General features: G+C 41.9%; 1 protein-coding gene across 5 annotated transcripts in view; it reads left to right on the plus strand.

Annotated features, from left to right (window-relative positions):
- Positions 1-21,212, plus strand: part of CHCHD6 (coiled-coil-helix-coiled-coil-helix domain containing 6) — a 199,874-nt gene that overhangs the window by 38,595 nt on the left and 140,067 nt on the right. The window lies entirely within an intron of this gene.

Raw genomic sequence — 21,212 nt, forward strand, 5'->3', positions numbered from 1 at the left:
CCCTTGGAAGAATGAGGCCCTCAACAGCAAAAGAAAGGCTACCCACTCCTGGCATAAAGGGTAGGGCTATGAAATTTAAGATGATGCACCCATCATTTTAGAACTCCCATTGCAATCAGCAGTTGCATCCTAGTATAGCTGAGTGTAGCATATGAATAATTGATTTATTGTGATTGTTTAAAAGGTTGGTGTTAAATTTTGGCTTTGTGATTTGAGCAGTTGGATCATAGACCTCCTGAGCCATGGATTTTAGTATTGAAGTTGGGGTGTGGGGGTTATTTCTTTCTTTGATTGGGCTATAGTCTGTTTAAATCAGCAATGGCAATGCTGTCTCATAGTATAAAGTACAAAAAATAGGGTGTGTAATGTACGAACTTTTCTAATATTGTTATATCTCCCCCTCAACTATTCAATATTTTTAAAAATGCTTTCATGTAGATCAAATATGGATGGCTTTAGAAATAAATGATATGTGTATTTTTCAAGGCTGCATTGTGGTATGTTCTCTTCTATGGCTGCTTAATCCCTTCATCCCTTGGGCAGATGTATATATGAGAATGAAGCCAGGCACATTATGGAAGGACAACAATTGTAAGGAACTGGCAGATGGCATGCAAAAAGCAGGACTGGGTGATGTTTGAAAAGAAAAGCGATTTCTAGTTTTTGCAGCAAACTCAGTGGTGCACTTCATTTTATTTTTGTGGTGGTGACTTTGTCTAACACCTGCTAGGGCATAGATTGATAAACTGCCTTCTTCTCTCCCCCCCCCCCCATTGCAAAATATTTCTAGAGTTAATGAAACTTTGTTTTGTCAAACTATTTTTCTCCAGCTTACTCAGCTTTGTAAAACTTTTGTTCTCCAGCTTACTCAGACACGGAAATATACAATATACAATACAACCTTATGAATTGGTTGCAGAAAGTCTTGTGCTCCTCCTTTCTTAAGAATGAATCAATTCAGTTTGTATATATGGTCAGCGCTTTGTGAATACTGGTTATCACAGGAAACATTGACAGCTCTCTGGAAGTACTTAGCCTGGTGAATTGTTGAGTTGTGTAGCTACCACTTCTGGAAACTTTTAAACAGGTGTTCTGGAAAGTTGAGGGACATTTTGTAGCTTATTAACATCTTCAACAGCAAGTAGTTAACCCTTTCCTTGACAGTTTAATCTCTCCAGGCCTGCCTTTGCCAAGCTAGAGTCGTCCAGAGGTTGTTGGACTACAACTCCCATCAGCTTCAGCCAGGAAAGCTTTAGAATTATGCCTGTGTCATGTCCATGAAGTATGTGTTTCCTATGTAACCAGCATGCTGGGTTAGGGGGGGGTTTCATTCACATGTCCATTTGGCTTGTGCCAACAAGTCTATGTGTGATTCATGCACTATTGAGGATTCAGAGAGTTTTCAGAAACAGGACAGGAGAGTATGTGGACTAATTCACACAGCCTTTGTGTATATGTGGGATGGTTTTTAGGTTCCCTCCCCAGTACAGTTGAATTAGGCCACATTGACAGGTCACCTGCAAAGGTTTCCCATGCATTCAGTTTGCCAGTACCGTTATGGATGATCGTACATGAAAATTACATAAAGATACTGGCAGGAGGGCTGGTGCTTTGGCCACCTGATATGGCTCCTTATCCGTTTAGATTGGGTTAACCAAAAAAGTCAATCTATACTGAAATACCCTCCCAAAATGTGTGTTGTCTCAGTTACTGTGGAAACTAAATCTATTATTGTGTGTCCTACTCATCCACAAGAAAGTGATAATTACATTGGTAAATACTAGTTACTCTTCTTTGTTAGTGATTCCCCCTTTAGAACAACTGAATGTGATGTGAAGTTAGCAAATATCAGGAAAACATTTTAATCTTCCAGCCCGAAGGGAACTTTTGGATCTAAATGAAGGCAGTGTTTGCTGAATGAGAGAAGACGACAAGTTTAGTTTTTAGTTTAGATTGATGTTCTCAAGGAACACTGATACGTAGTCCATTTTATGACTTCTAAATTAATTATGGTTTCAGACCTTCTGACTTGGTTTAAAAGAGGTCTGAGGGCTGCATTAAGGCTGAAAATGTAGTTCTTTATTAGGTGAACAGTCCAGTTCTTTTGTCTGCCTGACATTTCAGCCTTATTAGCTCAATGACAAATTGTTCCTACTCCAAACCCTTGCATTCAGTACTATGTCAGACATTCAGAGGCGCACTGGCCATTTCTAGGTAAGGCTGTTTACATAAGCTTAGTGCCTGTTTATCATGAGTATTGAGTTGTCTGAATGCAGGAGCTTGGCAAATAAGCTCAACACAAGTGGAAACCTGTGAAAAGTCACCAGAGTTTTTTTCACACAGAGAATGTGGCTTATTCACTCTGTCTCTCACCCACGCACCATTCTATAGACTCAACACTCTGTATTTAATTAAACCAGTTCAATGCATTTAAAAGGCATCACTGGATGTTCTTCATGCTACTGTTGGCAAATTTGTATGCTCCGGATCAGGCAAAATGATTTACATGACTGTGCAGTGTGTAAATCAAGCTAACAGCAGGCATTTTAAGATGACCTGAGCTCAAACCCTAGGTTAGAGGCAAGATTGCCTGTTTGTTTGCTGGGCAGGTGCAGAAGTGGCCTTTAATTTGATAACAGATTTTGACCTTTGATCAAGACTTTAATGCAGTCAGGACCCTACCAGACTTTGGCATTCTGAGGTGAGTAGACAGAGGATTTGGCAGTAATATTGCCATTCCTTCATACACCAAAGCACATGTGCCAAGGGAGCATCCATTTTAATAGCAAAATAGGGAAATGCCTGATGTTTTGTTGTATCCAGATCCTGTAATTCAACATGTTTGTGGGATCTCATTCCCTAGACCCTGATATGTCTGCTTTCCTCTGGCAGATGGGTGGCAAAATGTCAAGACATTTGGATCCTCATTCTTCAAAGCAGAGCTTCCTAAGCTGAGTGATATGCAAGACCTCAACGTCCACCAACCCCAACCCAACATGTCCAGTGGTCAGAGAGGGTGGGAGGTGGAGTTTAGTAAGATTTGGAGGGCAACAGTCTAGCTGCCCTGACCAAGTTAAGCCACCATCCACTGTAAGAATGAAATTTTTGGGGAGGAACACAAGGTTTTCTTGCATGATGCTTTTTAGTTTAGCTGCTGTATTCAAGGAGGCTTGCTGTAACATTCCCCGCCCCCCATCAAAATACGCTGTTCTTTCTTTCTGGTAGAGCTTAATTAAAGAGTTTTTGTGCTTTAATTACTGTTGATGAAGCGTAATGGCGCTCTTTTTGTCAGTAATAGAACCTGCGTCTTTTCATTTTTTACCTCATCTTTACATGTGAGAGCACTTTCAAGGTAACATTTTTGACAGTCGGATTGAGTCACGCTGTGGAATTCCCTGCCACCCAGTGTGGTGAGGGCCATTAACTGCAGTAGACAAATTCAATGAGAACAGGTCTGTCAGTGGCTATTAGCCATAACAACTAAGTGGAACTTCCATGGCCCAGAGGCAGTATAGTTCTGAGTACCAATCACAGGAGACAAAGGAGGGCTTCTGTCTTTGTGCCCTTCTTCTGGGTTTCTTGGAGGCATCTGACTGGTCACTGTTGCAAACGGGATGTCGTCTTAGGTGCACCATTTGCCTGAAGGAACAGGGCTTCTATGTTGGGGAAGAATGACAACTTCCCCCCCAGAATGATAATACAGGAAGCAAGTCAGAAGAAAGCCTTTTTAAAATACTTGTCTAAACTGCTTAAAATGGTAGTAGATGTGTGCTGAGTGTACCCTCATTCCCCTAATTCTTCCTTGCATTTCCCTATACAGTGGTACCTTGGGTTACAGGCGCTTCAGGTTGCAGACGCTTCAGGTTACAGAGTCCGCTAACCCAGAAATAGTACCTTGGGTTAAGAACTTTGCTTAAGGATGAGAACAGAAATCGCATGGCGAATCACTTCAAAGATTAGAAATTATAATTTCTCTTAATTGCATCCATTCACATATGCATATAATGACAGATACAATAGATATCCACTGATATTTTCTATGTAGCATCATATAAAGGCAAAGAATGGTGATAGAATTCTGAGCAGTTATCATAGCATCCTCATGGTGTGTGTTTTTTGCAGTCGCAGGAGCTATATCTAGAACCTTTTTTAAAAAATCTAGAGAACCTTTAAGCTACCTTTAGTAAGCCCTTCAGAAATAAAAGTTCCATTACACTGAAGAAAGAGACTTGCTAAAAGGACAACAAACCAGTTTGGAGCAGACCTAGCAATTCCTAATTTTCTAGGTTCAAGACAAGCTTTGCTGTAATGGGAAAGGCTCTTGCTAATAATCATTGCTTGGGTTTGTTTCCTTTCCTTTGTGCCAGCATGAAAAGGGCATTGCAGAAGCAAGTAATATTTTGCAATTTAAGTTTCACTATTGAAGGCTTTCTATTGGTGCTAATGTTGATTTAATAAGGTTCCCTCACTTTCTTTTTCCTTTCTCCTTCTGCCACCCCCACCTCTTAATTTGAAATGTCTAATTTTGTGCTTCACAGTTCTGAACACACAAAATTAGTGAGGGAAAGAAGAGCGAGATGGGAAGGGAGAGAGCTTAGAGCTGTGCCAGAAGTTGCCTGGGGAGATTGATTCAAAAGAACGTATTGGGGCAGAAGGCTGATACAGCCACAGATCAGGGCAACATGAGGTGGTTGGTAAAGATAAGGCAAAGCTTTAATATCTCAAGACAAAGAGTTAAGTTGTTTATGTGGGGAGGATGTTCCAGCACTAGCAGAAAATGGAAAATAAAGAGTGTTAATTCTTTAAGTGGGTCTGCTTTTGATCATGTATATTTAGAGAGTGAAGAAGGTGAGCCTTCAAAGCCTTTTAATTTTAAGGTAGTTTTGATATGTCAGGCATTCTCTCATCAGAGTCTCGGAGGAGCTGTGTAGTAAAATATGGCTCTTTATTAATTAGCAAACTGTGAATGTTAGTCTTCAAAAGCAGTCTTTCATGCTCCACATTTATTGTGTACAACCACACAGGTCCCGTCCCCCGCCTTCACCTCCTTATATCTATTATCTTTGTTGTTCTGACGCAGACTTCGTACCCCCACCCATGAAAGGACCACTATCCAGTACAGGGAAGGACTGTGGCTCAGTGATAGCACACATACTTTACACCCAGAACATCCCAGGATCAATCCTTGGCATCTCTAGATAGGGCATGGAGACCTGGAAAACTGTTGCTAGTATGTGTTAGCAACGATGGGTCAGATAGACAGTGGTCTGTCTCTGTATAAGACAGTTTCCCATGTTCTTGTTTCCAGTTTAGCAACATGCATGCATGCTTTTATACATTCCAGTTTAGCTGTATGTTTGCTCCTATAGGGAGGAGGAATTAAAGAACCTCTTAATGAGGGTGAAAGAGGAGAGCACAAAATATGGTCTGAAGCTCAACATCAATGAAACTAAAATCATGGCCATTGGTCCCATCACCTCCTAGCAAACAGAAGGGGAAGAAATGGAAGCAGCGACAGATTTTATCTTCTTAGAGGGCTCCATGATCACAGCAGATGGTGACAGCAGTCACAAAATTAAAAGACGCCTGCTTCTTGGGAGAAAAGCAATGACAAACCTAGACAGCATCTCAAAAAGCAGAGACATTACCTTGTCAACAAAGATCCGTATAGTTAAAGCTGTGGTCTTCCCAGTAGTGATGTATGGAAGTGAGAGCTGGACCACAGAGAAAGCTGATCGCCAGAGAATTGATTCTTTTCAATTGTGGTTCTGGAGGAGACTCTGGAGAGTCCCATTGACTGCAAAAAGATCAAACCTATCCATTCTGAAGGAAATCAGAGCCCTAAGTGCTCACTGGAAGGACAGATCCTGAAGCTGAGGCTCCAATACTTTGGCCACCTCATGAGAAGAGAAGACTCCCTGGAAAAGACCCTGATGTTAGGTAAGATTGAGGGCACAAGGAGAAGGGGACGACAGAGGATGAGATGGTTGGACAGTGTTATAGAAGCTACCAACATGAATTTGACGAAACTCTGGGAGGCAGTGGAAGACAGGAGTGCCTGGCGTGCTCTGGTCCATGGGGTCACAAAGAGTCGGACACAACTAAACGACTAAACAACAATAATGCTCCTATAGAGTTAGCAGTATTAGCGCTGCGAACTTCATTCTCTCGTTGTCTCTGACCACACTCGTTTTAATAGCTGTTTCAATTTAACAAACTTTTAACACGCTTTAGAAGACTCCTGTACTATTCTTATGAAGAGAAAGGTTAAGTGGAGAGAAGCAAATGTGTTGATGTGTACGTCTGCTCATGGGAACATTGCCAAAAGAGGGCATACTCCATCTCCATGTCTGCTTATGATCATCTCTGTCTGCCAGTCATGGCTGCTGTAGCCCTACTCTTCTCTGCATCAAGCTTGCACAATGATAATGTAAATTACCCTGACTCGTCGTCTTGAATATTGTTTCTGTTTGTTTGTTTTCGTATGCAGAAACTAAAAAAAAAAAAAGCTTTTAAAAAAGGAAAGAACGTCTGCTCATTCTTGTATTTTGTCTCTCTTGAAAGTGGGAAACACTTTACTAATCATTGTGAGGGAAGTAGGAAATGTACATAAAGAAGGTGTGAACAGAAATGAGGCACACCTCCATAAATAACCTCTAAATTGCTCTTTTTGGTGAGAATACACACTACCCTAGTAAAATTCAGATGAACAAACTGTTCAGAGGTAAGGGTAGTACTGGCGTTTTTTTTTAAGGGAGTTTTAAATCCAGCATTTCTTGCCCCTCCTCAGGGTGCTACCATACCAAACAAAGTGTGGAATTGCTCTGGTTCATTCATTCACTCTTTGTGAGGCACCCACTTGGCATTATTATCAGAACATTGTTTTCCTGCCCTGCCTTCCATCTTTTCTCAGCTCACAGCAAGTCTTGCCTTTTTCCAGATGGGTAGCACAGTCGTCTCAGGCATAGATGCCCTTAGTGCTACTATTTAATCCTTTTACAAGGGTGTGACAGAGGCAGGCAATGTATCAGGTGGATGAATGTATTGTAGCTTGGTCCAAATTTGCTATAATGGTTGCAGTAGGCACCGTTTTAATTCCCCCTTTAATTAGAACTTTAGAACCACAGCATTCTTTTAACCTAAGTTGTATTTAAGTAATATTTTTAGCATCTTGAAAATATTACAGCCAGGAAAGCATTTTAGCACTAAATAAAAAATTGATCTTAAAAATTAAACAGAATAAGAAGTGAGTAGTAAGGCCTTAAGCAGAGCAATGGTGCTCAGTGTAAAGCTTATCTTGAATGTGTGTGCTGAGCTGAGTTGGATCTTTCCAGCTAATGTCACACCAACTGGTGGGATGAACATACAGAAAAAGGGCACTATCCCCGTTTGTGTGCAAAGACAATTACAATTCTACTTGCAAACATACAGCAGAAGAGCAATGATTAATAGTTCTAGGAGCTACCTGTCCAGAAACTAGGTTAGTAGAGTCTTTTCATTCTTTTCCATTAGAAAGGTCAGTGTGATCTCTTGGCGAACTAAACATACCACAAAAGCTCGCAAACTGAGGTTGTCCGTGTATTTAAAAGCCTTTCTTAAACTAAACTTTTAACAGTTTGTGGTTGGATGATACAGCATGTACCCAAACTGTATGGGCTGTATGGCTCAGTGACCAAGGGCAGGCTGCCCTCCGCTTTTGAGAGCAGAACTGTGGTCTTTCATTAGTTGAAAGTTGAGTTGAAACAATTTTTCCAGCGAGTGTGAGTTCCACAGGGCTTTTAGCGAAGATTTCTGATGTGGTAATGGTTGTTTTGATGTGGGCACCTGTTCATAACAAAAGGAAATACATCTTCCTACTTACTTTGAACAGGCCACACAACATTTATCATATGGCAACAATTCAGTCACTAATGACCTGAGGCTAAACTAACTAATTAGTCTTTCATGTATTTTCTCATGATGCTGTCATTTTGAGACAAATGTAATGTCACACTCAGGGTGACTGAAAGAAGGTTTGTGGAGTTATTGTGACCAGTGTACTATTGTCATTTGTATCTATGAGGAAGTCTTTCTCTTGCCCTCAATAATAAGTATTGTACACTGACCACTGAACAACTTAGTGCATTTTCTGAGACGTGATAGCTTTATTTTGATGTATTTGTTATTCTCTTAATTCTTGTGCTACTTCAGTCCTTTAAAGTTCTTTTGCTTATAACATCATCTCAACTCATGATTTTTTAAAACTTCCTTCCACTGAATCTGTTAATGTCTAGGCCTACTCTCTGCAGGTTCTGTTGTTGTCCTCACTCTTTTCAGGAAAAGGTGGGCACCTTTCATAGAGGAGCCCCTCTTTTGAATTGCTTATTTAGTAGATGAGTGTAATTTATGAAATGGTTGAAGCCAAAAATAAGAGAGACTGTTTTGCTAATGTTACACATCCTGTGCCACCTCAGGGTCCCGTCCCCCCTTGCTTCAATTCACTCCCAAATTCCATCAAATGTTTTGTTTCTTTTGCTGCCTTTTTAAACCATAGACCTAGATAATAATAATTTTAATTTTATTATTTGTACCCAGCCCATCTTACTGGGTTGCCCCCGGAGCTGGACCTCAGTGTCCGGGCTGAACGATGGGGGTGGAGACGCTCCTTCAGGTATACTGAGTTGAGGCCAGTTAGGGCTTTAAAGGTCAGCACCAACACTTCCTGGATGATCACGCTGGAGCTTAATTCAGATTTAGGCATTATGCTTGCCATATTTCAGCTGTTCTCCTGAATTCATGTAGGCCAAAAAGTGTGGAGGATACACCCACTTCAGACCTTCTTACATTGAGAGGAAAGGTCTGAAGGGGAATTCTAAGTGTGCTCAACTGAACACACTTAGAATCCCCCCCCCCGTGGTCAAGAATGCTGCCTTATATCAGAGTTAGCAGGTTATGCCGATCACGGCATAAGGACTTCCTTGTACCTCTTACAAACAGGAACCCAAAGGAACACGTATGTAGGCAGGATCCTTGTATTTGTCCCTTCGGTAAACGTCTTTCAACAATACATCAATTGGAACGTACCTGCAGTGGCTGTTACTGACTGTGTGAGAGTTGCAAGGAACAAAAGCAGCTCATGGGAAGAGAACTGTGTCTGTGTGCAGTGAGTGTATACCTATGAGCCCCAACCGTAATTAGAGGGAAATTATGTAGCTATGTTATAAATAGTGCCCACTATAATAAATGTAGGGGTTTAATTTGAGCTTTCATGCCATGTTTAGATCCAGATATATTCACTGAAAAAGAAAAGCTGCAATCAAGAGGCCTTCCTCTATCAGATTTTAAAAGAAATACCCTATTTATGTTTTCAAATAATTTTTTTCATCCCAGGTGTGTTTATCATTGACCCATGTTAAGGATCTGTATATATTTTTTACTCTTTAGGGTTTTTGCGTGGACTTGTGGAGTTAACCCACTGAGTGATTTGAAGCTAACTACTTGAAGCTAAGAATTGGATGGGGTGAGGTTTTGTTTTTTGGTGTGCTTTTTTTGCTCTTTAGGGTTTTTCCGTGGACTTGTGGAGTTAACCCACCGAGTGATTTGAAGCTAACTACTGTAGTAACGTTTCTTCTTAACCAAGCTAAGAATTGGATGGGGTGAGGTTTTGTTTTTTGGGTTTTTTTTGCGGCTGCTGCTGCTGTTTAATTATGTGTTGCCATAGTTGACGGTGATCTTGGAACAGTTCTGCTTTGCAGTCATCCCAAACCACTTTCCTCAGACCCTAATCTGTGCTACTGTGTACAAGAGAAATTGTACATCTCCCAGCAAACATAAATTGGCATCGAATTCTTGTAGCTGTTAAAAATGTTAAGCACTCGCATAACATGGAAAACTGCTGTTTGCAAATTGTGCTATCAAATGGAAATCAAAATTTTGCTGGCAGTGACATAGATTTGCAAGTTTCACTTGATACAAGCATGCCCTGGAGAACACATTGTAAAAATAAGATTGTGGCTCTACAGCTGCCTGCAATCCGCTCCTTGCTGAATCTACACTCATTGTGACTTCATTAGGATACATTTAGCTTCATTAAAAGATGTTTCCTTGCAGCATTTCCTTATGATCAGAGGTTAGCGGGGAGTTGATAATGCACTCAGCCAAGAACTAAGGCACTGGCTGTCTGAAAATGCACAGTTGGAAGCAAGACCCCAGGTGCAAGAATCCAAGTCCCTAGTGAACAGTCCCTGTAAGAACCACACTGTGTTGGTAGCAAACACTAAGGACTATTTTGAAATGCTAAAAGTCAGGACTGGGGAGCAAATGTAGAAATAAAGGTTGCCAAATTGCATGTTTGGGCTCAGCTCGACCATACAAGAGGTAAATGGCATTAGCAGTGAAGTCACAGACCTTCCCTGAAGTGTTCACGGTGCGGCTGAGTAGATTTGAAGCTCTGCAGTGAAAAGAAATGCAATGTGTAGTCTTCAGGCTGTTAGTATTTGAAGAGTGGCATATTTATTATATTACAGAAATGTGTGTGGCTGGAAATAATGTTACCTGTGGGTAGAGTGGATTGTGTAGGACCCCAGTGGCCAGTTTTCTGTCTCTCTCTTCTTACATTCTTTGTTTATTTGAACAAGTGCACAGTAACAGAACCAGAAACACTTGGTCTTAAGAGGGCAGAAAAGGAACAGCCCCTTCACTGATGCATTTTGAGTGATATTATTATTATTATTATTATTATTATTATTATTATTAAATGAAGTATTAAGGGGCTCAAAAGTTGTGTGAACATTCTGAGAAGATAATGCACATTAGAAACAGGAAAAGAGGACCAAATAGAGCTGCAGTCTAGGCCATGTGAAGCAACACTTTCACCAGTTTTAAGCAAGGTAAATGTCAACGCAGTTGTACCTTCTGCATTTTAATCTGTGCTAAGAGATCTCCTTGGGACTTTGTTCTCATGTACAGTGGTGCCTCGCAAGACGAAATTAATCCGTTCCACGAGTCTCTTCGTCTTGCGGTTTTTTCGTCTTGCGAAGCACGGCTCTTAGCAGCTATTAGCGGCTTAGCGGCTATTAACGGCTTAGCGGCTTTAAGAAAAAGGAAACAAACTCGCAAGAACTCGCAAGACATTTCGTCTTGCGAAGCAAGCCCATAGGGAAATTCGTCTTGCGGAACGACTCAAAAAACGGAAAACCCTTTCGTCTAGCGAGTTTTTCGTCTTGCGAGGCATTCGTCTTGCGGGGCACCACTGTAAATGTAAACATGCGTCTTGCCCCTGTTATCAAAGGGGCCCATTTTGAACCTAGAAATGCCAGTACTGTCTTGCTTCCTTGGGAGAATTAGCAAGAACCAACAACGGTTAATGTCAATGAATATATAGTGTTTGTTTACATAACATGGTGTGTACACTGAGTAAAATGGCTTTGCTGCTTGAAGCCACAGTACAGAAATATAAAATAAGAAAATGGTTAGTAGCCACAATTTACACAGGCTATCCAAACTCAGGAGTGGCTTTAAATGGAGTGGGAACCAGGGAACCAGCAGAGTTGTCACACCAGCCTAAACCCGTCAGGGGGAAAAGCAGTAATGCAAATTACCTGAGGTTTGAATAATGGGCGGGTTGAAAGAAAGTGAGATTAGGGAAATAGGAAACTAAAAGTAGGAGGGTGAAGCAAGATGCTAATAATTACCTGTCCAAGGAAGTTAGAGTAAGAGAAGCACTTTCCTGAGTGACCTGTGATGGCCCATCATTAGTAGTATTTATTTATTTATTTATTTATTTATTTATTTATTTATTTATTTATTTATACATACCTCGCCCATCTGGCTGGGTTTCCCCAGCCACTCTGGGCGGCTTCCAACTGAATATTAAAAACAATACAGCATCAAACATTAAAAACTTCCCTAAAGAGGGCTGCCTTCAGTTTTCTTTTAAAAGTAAAATAGTTGTTTATTGCTTTGACATCTGCTGGGAGGGCGTTCCATAGGGCAGGCGCCACTACCGAGAAGGCCCTCTGCCTGGTTCCCTGTAACCTTACTTCTCGCAATGAGGGAACCGCCAGAAGGCCCTCGGCGCTCCGGGCTAAACGATGGGGTGGAGACGCTCCTTCAGGTATACAGGACCGAGGCCGTTTAGGGCTTTAAAGGTCAGCACCAACACTTTGAATTGTGCTCGGAAACGTACTGGGAGCCAATGCAGATCTCTCAGAACTGGTGTTATGTGGTCCCAGCGGCCACTCCCAGTCACCAGTCTAGCTGCCGCATACTGGCAGTGAGCTTAGAGTTCCTGGCAGCTTTTCAGTGAGTGAGTGGTGGGTCCCTTACAGTTTGCAGATACAGCTATCTACCTCTGCTTACTCAAAATGTACCTGACAGGATCAGGGCAGGGCAGTATGAGCGATAAGGTGGCTTTTGAGCCAAAGCACAGTGCTCATCCTGGGTTCCTTAGAACCCTTCTACTAGAGTCCCAAAATAGAAAAGGCTTTCCTTTTGGGTTAACACAGGCTTTCTGCAAGGTTCCTGACAAATCCTGAAGAGAATAACAAACACTGCTGAGAAAAGGCTTGCTGCTGCAGGCATCCACCGAGTTAGAGTAGGCTTGAAGAAAAGAGAGGTATGGCACAGACTTCTAGAGAATTTGAAAATGCTCAACAGTTTGGGTATTAACACAATGTCCAGTTACAGGAAAGATACTTCCTGAAGAGTGGTATTCTATACAAGGATTATGGGACTAGATGAAAAGGGTCACTGAACGCTAAGTAATTCAGATACTGAATTGTTACCAGACATTAATAGAAGTCTTCCATTACAGAGTGGCCAGGAGGTCACAGGGGGTCTCTGGCTAATCAAAACTCAGTTGTCCATTGTGAGGGGGTTTCCAAGGAAATGCAAATGTAGACTTAATCCAATTACTGGTGGAGGATGTTTGCCCGTGGAAGCCCTTGAGAGTTAATAGGAGTGTATTCTTTCACAGGACACTGCAAAGGTTCTGGGGACTAATTAGGTTGGCACTTACATTCTGTCCCATACCATAACTGCTTCTACCATAGAGTATTCTACTTAAACCAGTGTTGCTTTTTCTGTTAGATTGTAATTGAATCACACTTTTGCTCAAAGCGCAGCTAAACAGACACATAGTTTCAGGGCACGTGCAGAGTTGCAGCTGAATCAGGCTTCTCAGGAACATCTAAGCGCAGTACAGGTATGTACGCAGTATTGTAACAGAGCGTAGCAGTCAGGGCAGGGCTGAGGTGTCAAAAGCCACAGTGAGCAGCAGAAAATGATGTGGAGGTCATGGAGGGAGAAAGTAGACACTCTCTGAAGGCCAGCTGGAAAGGATTGGCAGACTAGAAGTGCCAATAACTGAATTTCAGAATTCTGACTTCTAGACAATAATGGTTGTGTCTATATCCATGCAGTTAAAGGCATTCAGAAAACCAGTAGTAAAACAATAGGATTCCTTGAGGCAATAGGCAGTAGAGCTCAGATTTGTATGTGTGGTGGTGGTGGTGATTGTTTAAAGGACAGGTTTCAGTCTGCAGTGTGACCTTGCAGCAGGAGAGGAGATAACTACAACTCCAGAGAACAAGAAGTAATGCAGAGCCATGATCTCTGAAGATTTCATAGGATTTCCTTACCCAGGCACTGCAGATAATAAAACCATATTGCCCTTTATTAAACTGTAGCCCCAAAGCTGAGTGCGTTCTCTTCAGACCCCAAGAGTGCTTGTGAGAAGCCTCATAAATGAAGAGAAATTAGATTTCTAATCTTATGATAGCTAGTTTGGCAGAAACCGAGGATTTGTTGTAGTGGATTATACCACCGGGCTTCCTTCTCTAGAGTCTTGGGCTTGGGAATTGCTAGTACCTGAAGTATCAGAACAGGAAAACAGCAATTACGTATATAATGTTGCATTGGAAGGAGGGGTGTCAGAGAGGGAGAGGGTGAGGGAGAGGGAGAGAGATTGAGATTCATTCTTCCTATTGTGCCAGTATAGTCATAATATACCATTTTAATAGTGTTTGCACCATTAATATAATAACTAGAGGAGAGGCCTTAGCTCTGCAATAGAGTGCATGGAGAAGGTCCCAGGTTTAGTCCCCAGCATCTTCATCTAGGGCTGGGAAAGACCCTTGCCTGAATCCCGGAGAGCTACTGCCAGTTAGTGTAGGCAAGTTAGAGTTGGATGGTATAAAGCAGCTTTCTATTTTACTAATTATTATGCTGTACCTAAACTCAATATTTTAAGAAGTGTAAGAGTAAATTGTGCTTCCATGTAGGAGAGTTCTATCATGTTACAGGGAACCAGGCAGAGGGCCTTCTCGGTAGTGGCACCTGCCCCGTGGAACGCTCTCCCACCAGATGTCAAAGAGAAAAACAACTACCAGACTTTTAGAAGACATCTGAAGGCAGCCCTGTTTAGGGAAGCTTTTAATGTTTAACAGACTATTGTATTTTAGTATTTTGTTGGAAACCACCCGGAGTGGCTGGGGAAACCCAGCTAGATGGGCGGGGTATAAATGATAACAACAATAACAACAACAACAATTTATTAATGTGGTGTAGGGAGAAATAGGAGCAGAACCCATCTCTCTGACATGCTAACTTTCTTTGTGCACGTATAATGTTTTCAGGTGAACCAGGCAAGTTCAAGTAGGTTATTGTGCTTCTGTGGGCATATGGCAAAGAAACCTACTCACTCCATTTGGAAATGAATAATGATCCTACTAGGCAACTCACTGTGTTTTACACTGTTTTCACAAATCAGCTTTTATCTAGCCACCCTTTTGTTATCTTGAGTTTTAAACTACTTGAGACGGGATATATTTAACTTTAAAATTAACTTGAGCTAAGTTCTGGTCCATGGGGTCACGAAGAGTTGGACACAACTAAACAACAACAACAAAGTTAAAGGACTGCTAACTTTTAACTTCAACTAGTTGGAAGTTTTCACCAACTTTCCCCATGACTGCTAGTAGTAATGATTAATATTAACAGTAACAAGATGATCCCTGTTCAAAAGATCTCATCACCAGGAAGAAAAACAAAACAAAAAACAAAGAATAGGCCTCATGCTCATTTGTTCACTTTTCTCTTCCACTTATTGTAGGGAGATATTTAATTATTGAATGGAGAAATCCTATGGAGATTTTTCCTGATCGAGCAAGTGATTTATCTCTCATGGTCAGGGAAGTCCAGCAATTAATCATGGGTATCTCCTGGTTTGGCCATACAGCTTGGAAGGCCAGGAAAGGACTGTGTATATGAACTTGGGCTTCCATGCTCAATTCATAGGTACAATCTGGGGCACGTTTCTGTGTGGGGTGGGAATATATATTTTCAGAGGGCCTTTGTTTTAAAGTGGAAGGCAACCTCATGGGTCTGTGGAACTGACTGTAATAGGAACAGTATGTATAGGAAAAGTACAAAATTCTGGAATGAGAGTGACTTGCCTGAATTTTTCAGTGTAGCAGCTGTTGGCACCTGAAGGCCTTAGGCAATATTCTGCATTGCTTGGTCTCTCTCTCTCTCTCTCTCCCTCTCTCTCCCTCTCTCTCTCTCTCTTTTAAGGCCTTTAGTATTTCTCTTGTTGACAGGCGTTTGTTTTCAAGGGTTGGAAGAAGGGAAAGGGAGACCCCTTTAATGGGGGTTAAATGTTTAAAGAAAACCATGAGGTTTATTCTGGTGTTTTGTAAGGCATTTCACTTCATTCACCACAAAAGTAACAGTATCAGCTTTGGGCAAAGCAAGCCTATTTGCAGGCACTACAGAAGTATTAGGAGTGTTGTTGCCCTTGAATCACAAAGGAGAACAGATCTTTACTGCAGCTTTTCATCTACAGTGTTTATAAAAATGTATACATTGGGGATACATTGGAATGGGCAATTTTCACCAGAGCCGTTCTCCAAAATTGATCCTACTGCTGTCGGCTCCTTCTCTCCCTGCTTCTTCCTCTTGTCAGCTGAAGTGGCTGCATCTCTGCCTCCTGTTACATTTAATACTGATGCTGGCTTCAGTCTCCCATTACAGAAAAAGTGTTTGACAGTGAAGGGGAAAAGGAAAGAGACCTAGGAAATAAGGACCTAGTTGCAGCTTTGAAGTTCTCTAATACACATCACCATAGAAACACCTTGGGCTATGTAAATTTTTAATGAAGAAAAGAAAACACCCCAATCTTCCCTTATCTAGGAAATGAGGTCTGACCCACAGGTAGTCTGGTGTGACACAGATACTTCTGATGCTTTCGCTTAGAAGTTTTGGGAGCTACTCAGGGATACTGTGAACTTCCCCTCCATTCTTCTAAATTTGTACTATGCCAGCCTTCAGTGTGTTGTCTTCTGCTGACCCTTTCTCTGTGTGGAAGAGAGCACCGCCCTGTGTCCCATGGAGCTGTGGTCTGTGTGTTTCCTTGGCTGTGGGATTAGCCCCTCTATGGTAAGGTTCTGTTCTCCAGCACACAAGCCTGGCTGGAACAAGAAGCGGAAGCTGCTGTCTGAATAAAGGTAATCATATAGCACATTTCAGGTCCCCTACCAGCTGCTGCCATCAAGCTGAAATGGGGGTGAGAGAAGCACTAATCACTGACCCCCTGCTCACCCTGGGGGTACTGCTTCTCAGTAAGGGGTAGGAGCACTTCATCACTTCTGCCAAAGGGATTAGCGTATAGTATAGATCAGGTCACTGGTGTGTGCTGTGAAGAGGAAAATGTTGTAGATGGTTTCAAAAGTCCTGCATGACTAAACTAGCTTAAATTTCATTTGTGAAAATGAAGTTCTCCCTTCCTACGAGCCCCAGCCATCATGACCAGCTCCTGTTCAACCTGAAGGCAGGCACGCTAACATTTTATGTGTAAAACACTCTCATATCCCTATACTGGATCAGACGGATTCTGTGCAATATTTGATCATCCCATCTCTGATACATTGCAATTGAACTTGGGATAGTTAAGCAAAATTTATTAGGATTATTGAACAGCTTCCATATTGGGAGGAATGGAGATACTATTGCTTGGGATAACAATGCCAACCTAATGCAAAAATGTCAGTTTACCAATAGAATTTTGTTAAACATCTATTCTGCCTTTTCACATGTGACTTCATGCATCACATTTTTTAATGTGGGAACCTACAGATCAGACAAATAAAGAAGAAAAATGTCTAGGTGCTAGAAAGATGGTTTATGCCAGACCCAGCACAGTTTTGGCAGAAATTCTTCCTTTGGGACACTCCTCTAGCAGCAATTGTCTAATACAAGTTACTTTATAGTGACTCCAAAATTCACCTAGAGTTGTTGTTTCTTCTTGTTCTCCTCCTGCTGCTCTCCCTTCGTTTCTTTGGTCTATCAATGGTGACATCTCCTTTTTTTGGTTGGTAAACTGAAGATACTTTTAAGTGTACCTCTGAAAAAGTGGGAAGAGTAACTGTGATAAATGTGCTTGCAAAACTCATATATTATACCGGTATGCTTGACAGGAATGTGTGATTGGCTGCCACTCCATTTAGTACACACTTAGTGGCAAACTTGAGTTTACCTCTGCATAATGCTGAAAATAACCCTCAGGCTCAGGACTAGGAAGCTGCCATGTGCACACATTTCTGACCGCATCCCACATGTGTTAAGAGTTTGCTTCAAGTGGACATTGAAGTATAAGGCATTTGTTCCATCATTTTATCCTTTGGGAAATGATTGTTAACTATAAAGAGACACAGGAAGCTGCCTTATATAGAGTTGGACCACTGGTCAATCTAGCTCAATATTGTCTACACTGACTGGCAGTGACCTTCCAAGATGTCAGGCAGGGGTCTCTCCTAGCCCTATTTGGAGATGCTGGTGATTGAACCTGGGCAGTTTGGCATACCAAACATGTGCTCTACCACTGAGTTACAGCCCTTCAAAATCATTTTTAAAGTCACACCCAATTTCAAAAAATATTATGGTATTAGTGACCTTTTGCAGCTAAAATCAAGCTGTTCTTGGGTTGCTGCCCCCCTCCCTTCCACAGACCATGCAGGAATAAGTCTCCCTTAGTATGGTTTGCTGTAATGTCTCCCTACAATGCTTGTTGAAAAGTTGATTTTGTACTATTTGCTTTAGCACTGTTTGGCCAGGAGTTATTATATGGCTCAAGTACTGGCAGAGTTGAAAGCCATGCCTGTTTGGGCAGAGAATAAAAAAAGAAAATGGTGTTTTACTCTTACCCAAGCAACTTAAGCTTGAAAACCAACACTTGCTTCTCTGAATGTGTTATCAGTCAATATTAGTTAATGCAGCTTGGACATTGTGCCTTCTGAATGATAATGGCAATGAAACCCCTCTGTAATGTTTGCCTCCTTATATTGTCCTTTAATCAGTATCCTTTGGCTTTTTCTAGCAATATATTGTGTTCTTTTACACCTAATCTCTTTAATAAGGTTCTTCCATTTTTATTGCCCTCTAATTTTATTCTCTGTGGAAGGTGTGAACCTATAGCTTTAGAAAATGAGGCTTTAGTATTTATGTAATAACTATAACAAATGAAGAATCATGAACTGTTTCGTTTTATGAATAATCTAGAGAGATCCCATTCTTCTTCTTTTTAAAAAAGAGTTCAAATGTCCCATTTTCTGAGCCAGCTATGAGCACTGTGATTTAAAGAATCAGTATTTACACAAAACAAATTTGTGTGGATGGAAGAACGGGTGGTGTAGTTCAAGCATAATAACAGCTGTACAGTGGTACCTCAGGTTAAGTACTTAATTCGTTCCGGAGGTCCGTTCTTAACCTGAAACTGTTAACCTGAAGCACCACTTTAGCTAATGGGGCCTCCTGCTGCCGCGCCGCCACAGCACGATTTCTGTTCTTATCCTGAAGCAAAGTTCTTAACCTGAAGCACTATTTCTGGGTTAGCGGAGTCTGTAACCTGAAGCGTATGTAACCTGAGGTACCACTGTATGTGGCAGGCTAAGGGTGAATATAGTTACCACTTCCCAAGTAGTTACTTACTATTCCCCAATGGTTTGACTTCACCCACAAAGGCACACTCCATTGTCCCTGAGACAGACAGATGCCAGCCATCTGCTACTACACAGTAAGCCATTTTAATATAACACCTTTCCCAATGCTGTGGAGAGTATTACCACTCCCCTGGATTTCTGAACAGCTGCAGGAAAGTCTGGTAGAATTTTCCTCATTGTTCGGTAGAACCAGCTTGCCGAAAGGCCAATATATGAACACTAGTAGATTACCATTTGGTAAAGTGTTGCCTATAGTCATCCTAGCCTGAGATCGATGATGCACTGGAGAGAGAGCATTTCCTTTGTAAATATGCCATCCATAGTACTTTCTGACTTTATCGCCTGTCATGCTGACATCTGACTGTACACAAACACACACACACACACACACACACATTTTGGCTGTGAATAAATATAGTGCATTTAAGGTATATATAGTGTGTGTCTGGTTCAAACAATGCTTTCTCTCTCTACCTGTATTTGCAGTCTACTGCAGAGAGAAAGCATTGCTTGAACCAGACTGTTGTCATGATCAAGTTATTGATTGCCAGCGAACATGCTGCATGTGTGGTGTGCTGTTGGGGGCTAATGACAGTCTTATCCTTGTTCTCCTAGAGGAGGGAGGAAATTGGCTCACCTGCCTGACCTGTAGACATTTAATTCCATCCAGGGCAGTGGCAAGAGGGGGGCAGGAGGTTAGGCAGGCAATGTGCAGCCAATTTCACATAATCCTTCCACCTCCTTGGGTAACTTATCTGTGCTGTTTAAAATGACAGCAACTCATATAAATGGGGAGCCGTTTTCTGTCTCTCTGTCAGCTTCAGCTCTGAACTGTGGCCAACAAGAACATTCGTCCCACCTCACCGGACCCCCTTCAGATAAATAATCACGATAATAAAGGCCAGACCTCAGAAGAAGTTACCACTTAAAGAATAGGCTGCCAAGCCAGTGTAGCCCCAAGAAGTATGGGAGACTCAGCGGCCCTTGACAACAAATGAGTGCGCTGGCTTCCTCATAAACACCTCAGTCTGAAGCCAGGAAGTTTATGGGTATGAGAGATGTTTATTGTCTTGTACTTACTCTGCTGCTGCTGGGTTATTGCTTAAGTCAAAATAATAATAATAAAAAGTGTGTGTGTGTGTGTGTGTGTGTGTGTGTGTGTGTGTGTTGCAGTTTATTTTTGTGAGCAGACTGAGCTCCCTGCAGTCTGTGTGGCTTCACTGTGAAGTCCTCAAATAATCTGCTTGCTAAGAAAAGGGGGAGAGGAAAACAGCTTGGCATTGGTCTGGCTGTATAATATACGTCTAGCTAGAACAAGGATCACCCTATTAAGTAAAAAAAAACCTCCAGCACACCTCCAGAAGGAATCATACTAGTGAAACAACTGGGTCTTCACCTTGAAGCTACTTCACACACACACACACACACACACACACACACACACACACACACACTCCTCCTTGACTAGCTGTGTGGAGAAAGGCTGCTGTGAACTGTGGGGAGCTGGCTGCCATTTCCATGATCGCATTTGCTGGAAACCGTGTGCTTGGTTTACACCAACCTTACACTGTGTGCTGGTGTAATTGCACAGTCTTGTGGAAGAGTTTGCTAGTGTGAACTGGCCTTTTAGGGAGAAGGTTTTTTTTGCAGAGAATGAATGGGCAGACATGTCCCATTTTCAGCAAAAGGCTGTGGTAGAGAAGTAGGAAAGCAGCTGCTTACGAGGACAGAGCAAGGACTGATGGCTTCAATTTGCAGCTATACATACTTATACAGTAGTGTAATACATGTCTGCTCAGAAGCAAGCACCATTGGGTTCAATGGGACTTTCTTCCAGGTAAGTGTGCATAGGATTGTACCCTTAGATGGATTATCCAGAAATGTTTTTCTACCTGCAGAAGTTAGTTGAGCAGGGTAGTCAAAAGAGGCTATGGACTCTCCTTCCTAGTAGACAATCACTTCTTTCTGAGGAGGCTTACAAGCCCAGGGTGTCCTGGAATTGCAAGTAGCTGGAGGGGACAATTTCAGGGTTCCTTCCAGCTTTAGGTTTGTCCTTTTACCTTCCTCCTCTTCCACCTCGCCCTCCTCATATATTTCAATTATCATTGTAAAGCCATCCTTGGGCAGGGGAAAAACAAGTTGTCTTGGGGAAATTGGAAGCATCACACCTTCTGGCCAGTGGTGTAGCATAGGTTGCCAGCACCCAGGGTAAGGCAAGTATTGTGTCCCCTTACTGGT

Source organism: Podarcis muralis, chromosome 2, assembly GCF_964188315.1.
Source record: "Podarcis muralis chromosome 2, rPodMur119.hap1.1, whole genome shotgun sequence".
NCBI classification, from domain to species: domain Eukaryota; kingdom Metazoa; phylum Chordata; class Lepidosauria; order Squamata; family Lacertidae; genus Podarcis; species Podarcis muralis.